Source organism: Engraulis encrasicolus, unplaced genomic scaffold, assembly GCF_034702125.1.
Source record: "Engraulis encrasicolus isolate BLACKSEA-1 unplaced genomic scaffold, IST_EnEncr_1.0 scaffold_307_np1212, whole genome shotgun sequence".
NCBI lineage: Eukaryota > Metazoa > Chordata > Actinopteri > Clupeiformes > Engraulidae > Engraulis > Engraulis encrasicolus.
The window spans coordinates 42,414-47,859 of record NW_026945596.1 but is presented as its reverse complement, the minus strand read 5'-3'; the positions used below and the strand labels follow the sequence as shown (position 1 = coordinate 47,859).

Sequence of the window (5,446 nt, the reverse complement as noted above, 5' to 3'; positions counted from 1 at the left end):
TTATTATACCTAGGTTGATTTTACTTAGTATATTCACATCATTATAGGCTGCACTGTGATGGGGCTTTAGCATGCATGCATGATGTGAATTTATTGATAAAATGAAAATTAATGAAATGAAAATGATTTTTTTTAACGCTTTTAATATCACACCAAACAATGTACACACACTTTGACAAGAACCATGCAACTACACACATACCCTGCAAACAATATACTCTATATGCAGTGATTTACACAGCACTCAGGTCACAAATGTACAACTAGGAAACATTTCATTACCGACAGATTAGGTTTGGGCAGGCTGTCATAATGCTTTAGCGTACGTATCGCACGCTAGTGCATTCAGCGTGTTGGTGCGACGCATTTTGAATTTAAATCGTGCTCCTCAACGCACCAGTAAAGCGCTTTCATGCACTTTTGACACGTGACGAGGTTTGCGCAGTTTTCCCCGCCGTGTCGGCGATTTTGTTTTGTCACAGTGCATTTGTTACTAAACGCAAATATGCTTTGCTGTGCCCTAACCAAAACCACCCCTAAACCTAACCTGTCAGTGAAGTAATGTTTCTGCTGCTTTACTTTTGCCAAGAACAGCGAGATTAGGAACCAAAACCATCCCTAAACCGAACCTGTCACAGGGCGTTGTGGAGCACGACTTAACTTGAAAATGCGTATTAGACACCCGCGATAGTGGGTTCAAATCAGCGTGTCATAGATACGCCTAGCCTATGCATGATGTTTGGGAAGGGCACAATTCATAAAACTCAGTAACATACAATGCTTTTTCAAAAAAGGGTTCTATGTTCCCCGCTGCATCCAAGTAGACTGCTGCCACATTGCTAAGAGCAGGTTGTTGTTACACCTCTGACAGGTTAGGTTTAAGGATAGTTTTAGTCAGGGCACATACAAAAATGGATTTGAGTAAAAGTTGTCAATTCATAGTAAATACGTGGTAAATATGAAAGTAAGAGGAAAAATAGTACAGGTACTGCCTTTTAATACAGACTATACAGGTATGTACAACATTATAAACATTGCTGTTGATTTCATGTTCTTCAGCCGCCAATCATGCCAGAAGGGTCTACTGAAGGTCTCTGGTCACTGTGTCCTCGTCATACTGCAACAGGCACTCAGTCTCACTTCTGGGAGCTGTAGAAACAACAAATAAATTAATACTTCACATTGACATAGCAAATATATCAATAAGCAAGTCATATTGAGCCCAACAGGGATAATCTTACACTATTTTTGTCTTCTATAGTCTCATGCACTATGTCTCCCTGCCAGGATATGTAGGATGTAAGAAAATAAATCAAAACATAGCAATGCACAGCATTGACAACTTATCTATAAAGTAGCACACGTCATATTGCCAATGTAGGCCAGGGGTGGGGAACTATGTCTTGAGGGCCGTTTGCGACCCTTGAGGCCGTTTTATCTGGTCCCCGATATAATTTTTATGTTATTCAGCTTCACATAAAATGACATATTTTGTAAAGGAACCTTAGAAAATACATTTGCAATACAATTAAGTTATATTCAGGGAAGCTGAAGGTGGTGTTTGTTTAAATGTGGCTGCCTTCAATATAGGTCTAAAGTGAAGGGGAAAATCCTGGTTTGTGTTCATAGTACGGCCCTTGGAGGACTTTTACGGCCCCTCGGATGAATTTGAATTGGCCCTTCGAATGAGAAAGGTTCCCCACCACTGACGTAGGCTATAGGTTACGCTTACCCTCTTTCACTCCTCTGTGGAGAGACTGTGCTTATTTCAGGTTGGCTTCCAGATGCGTCTGTAGCACAGCACACAGGATTGCAGGACACAGCATCCTGCAGGACACTACAAAAAACAAACAAACAAACAAACAAAAACAAGGGGAATGAATAAATGACCTGCCCAGTTATTAAACAAATGAAAATTGATGTGCCAGAGCTGTGGTAAAAGTAACCTTGGGTCCAAATCATCTAGGCCTAGGGTGTGTGTGTGTGTGTGTGTGTGTGTGTGTGGTAAATCCAGTGTGCACATTATTCAGATATGAGAATTAATTCATTCATTCATTTTAACTGACATCAGTACATACCCATATCAGTGCCATTTCACCCTGCCAAGACACTGGACCTGGGTCTATTGGAGCTCTCTGCTCAGGGTGTCCTCGCCATACTGCAGCAGGCACTCTGTTTCTATAGTTCCTAGAAGCGAGACAAATAAATAAATAAATACTTCACCATGCACCTCATATTGACATAGCAAATATGTCAATAAGCAAGACCTATTGAGCCCAACAGGGATAATCTTACACTATATCAGTTTTCTGTGGTCTCTTGTAAGATTGGCCCATCACCATTCTGCAGGACACTACCGTCTCCCTGCCAGGATCTGTAGGATGTAAGAAAATGAATCAAAGCATAGCAATGCACAGCATTGACAACTTATCTATAAAGTAGCACAAGTCATATTGACAATGTAGGCCAGGGGTGGGGAACCTATGTCTCTAGGGCCGTTTGCGACCCTTGAGGCATTTTTATCTGGCCCCCCCGATATAATTTTAATGCTATTCAGCTTCACATGAAATATACATATTTTGTAAAGGAATCTTAGAAAATACATTTGCAAAACAATTAAGTTATATTCAGGGAACCTGAAGAAGTTGGTGTTTGTTTAAATGTGGGAAAATCCTGGTTTGTGTTCATAGTACGGCCCTTGGAGGACTTTTACGGCCCCTCGGATGAATTTGAAGTGGCCCTTCGAATGAGAAACGTTCCCCGACCCTGACGTAGGCTATAGGTTAAGCTTACCCTCTTTCACTCTTCTGTGGTGAGACTGTGCCCATTTTGGGTTGACCTCCACACACGTCTGTAGCACAGCACACAGGATTGCAGGACACAGCATCCTGCAGGACACTTCAAAAAACAAGGGGAACGAATAAATGACCTGTCCAGTTCTATAAAAAAGAATACCCTGAAAAAGAACACCCTGTTGTTTCTACAGCTCCTAGAAGCGAGACAAATAAATTAAATAATTCGCCATGCACCTCATATTGACATAGCAAATGTATCAATGAGCAAGTCATATTGGTCACAAAGAAGTTAATCTTACATTCTTTCAGTCTTCTATGGCGAGTTAGGCCTTCAGGTGACTCGTCTTCGCCATATTATGAGACAGCAGCCTGTGAAAACATGGCAAATAGAATAACCCATTAACCTTGGGTCCTAATATAATACATGGACATAAACTAGCCTACATTATTTAGACAAGGTCAGTAGACCTCCACGTGAAACAATAAGAAAAAGTGATCATACATAATTTCAATTTCTTGAAGAGGCCATCTACACTTATTTCTGCAACAGATTTCTGTTTTGAGGACCCATACTTTTTAAGGACAGGTTGCCTACTGTTGCAAATGCCAGGGTAGGGCCTATTTCACATTGATTTCGGGGTGGCGTGCTCTATTAACTTGACCACTCTGGTCGACATTGAGCTCGCGCTGATACATTGGGCTCGCGTTACTGAGAGCTGCCGCCAGAACTACTCAAGGTTAGCTGTCATAATATAGAACAACACAAGGAAGAATCGGTCGGTTTGGTGAAAGGGCAAGGTGTTTCAAAGTAGCATAGAACTAAATTATATCCCACCTTTGACTTGATTTTACGCAGGTGGGTCTTGGAACCCCTGTGTGACTGCCTAGGTTTCAGGATAGGGAAAGTAAAACAAAAATCATTGAGTAAAATCGATGGGGGACAAATTGTAGCTTTTGTAGACTACGTCGCTACTTGAGGAAAAATAGCTTAAATACAGGGACGTTAGCTACTCGATACATGGTAGTGACGCTACGACCAAGCTACTAGAGAATGTAATTAAACTAGTCGCTTCGCTACTGCCCAGCACTGAAAACCAAGGACACTCCCAACTGAGATCGCTCCCGGACGTGTAGTCCCAGGTGTTTCTATCACTCCCGGACGTGTAGTCCCACCGATTATATTTCACGTATCATCATACACTGCCACATACAAGCAATTTAGGGTTAGGTTTAGGGTTAGGGTTAAGGTTAGAAACAAAAAACTAACATCAAAAAGATAACTAACTCCGTTATATGGCGGTGGGATCGATAGTCTGGCTAGTGGGAGCGAGCCGACCCGGGAGCGTCCTGCGTTGGGAGCGACAATCAGGGAATGGAAAACCAACATACCCAGACGGCACACCAGTCTTGCCAACGTCGCCTAGATGCATTTTTGCCGCTGTAAAACACATTGGCAAGGCGTCTAAGCGTTAGTTCATCAACGAAATGCCGGGCAGACGTGAAAAATGAGCAGTGTCCAGCATCTAGTTGATGAGCTAACGCAATAGCATGCTAACGGTAGCCTTTGTCTATCTTTAGGCAGGGGAAAGGCAACTGAGAACGAGCAATGTCAAACAATTTACCATCAACAAGTATACTTAACACATTCACCACAGCATTTTGTCATTACGATGCTCGCAAGTCATCAGAATTTACTAGCGTACAGCAGCAACTAGTGTAGGCCTAGTCACATTGAGGGGACTTGAGCTACCAGCTATGTAAAGCGGCTGTGCTACAACTTAGCAATGGCGGATCTGTGTTCAGAGGAGCTATTCAGTCGCTCTTGAGTACTGAAACTTTAAACCACAGTTGAGTAAAATGTACTTACATGTATGTGAAGCCCATTTTCCGTTGGTATGTGAGGAACTTTCCCCCCATATCGCCAAGAAACTTGTAACAGTGAAACCACACAGACAGCGCGTGGTTTTGTTCAATCAGGAAGTGTTGTTGACCGCGGTAGATGGCTTCTTTGTGGCTTGTGTGTGGAATTCGCATTGTGCCAATTAGTTTTACTGCCACCTAAAGGCTTGGTGTAGAACTAATTTAACCAGAGACGGTCTATTTTCAACTAACTTGAACAATCCTTGCTTTAGTTCAGAATACCATTTAAAAACCAGAGTGGCCAAGCACATTGATGTTTTTCCTCAAAAGCAGTTGAGGAACCTTTTTTAATTCGAAGGGTCACTTCAAAATGTATGTCCAAGAAAGATCATTCAGATGATTCTATTTTGATTGCCTATAGAGCTCTTCAGCGTTGACGTCAACTTGTATGCGGCGTTTGGACTACCGGTTCCGTGGCGATTTTTTACATTGCAAAACGCCATAGAGATTCAGGTTTGGCAAAAATATAAGTTGCACGGCAACAACGAACATTAGCGTGTCCCCGCATCCCTTTCTCATTAGTGGAACGGATCGTATCATCATGTTTGTGTATTCACATGTTAAATCATGACGATTATAATTCAATATTGCTAACCCCTTTCTGATCATTAAAACTTCCGAACTACATACTTTCCTTTGGTTGCCATGGGTACAACCTTCCGCACGTACATGCCGTTAGATACAGGCGCCGCTTCTGTAGTCGCCAAAAGCTTCCGGGTTTAGCATATGGA

General features: G+C 42.2%; 1 long non-coding RNA gene across 2 annotated transcripts; it reads right to left on the bottom strand.

The window, feature by feature from the left end:
- Positions 1 to 980: 980 nt before the first annotated feature.
- On the bottom strand, positions 981 to 5,055 carry LOC134443309 (uncharacterized). Of its 2 annotated transcripts, XR_010033641.1 has the most exons (8): positions 4,663 to 5,055; positions 3,631 to 3,679; positions 3,095 to 3,164; positions 2,794 to 2,898; positions 2,296 to 2,374; positions 2,079 to 2,187; positions 1,733 to 1,837; positions 981 to 1,149 (listed from the first exon to the last, which is right to left on the bottom strand). It is a non-coding gene; the product is annotated as an uncharacterized LOC134443309 (long non-coding RNA). The 2 variants fall into 2 exon arrangements; XR_010033640.1 differs by lacking the exon at positions 3,631 to 3,679.
- Between the last annotated feature and the right edge of the window lie 391 nt (positions 5,056 to 5,446).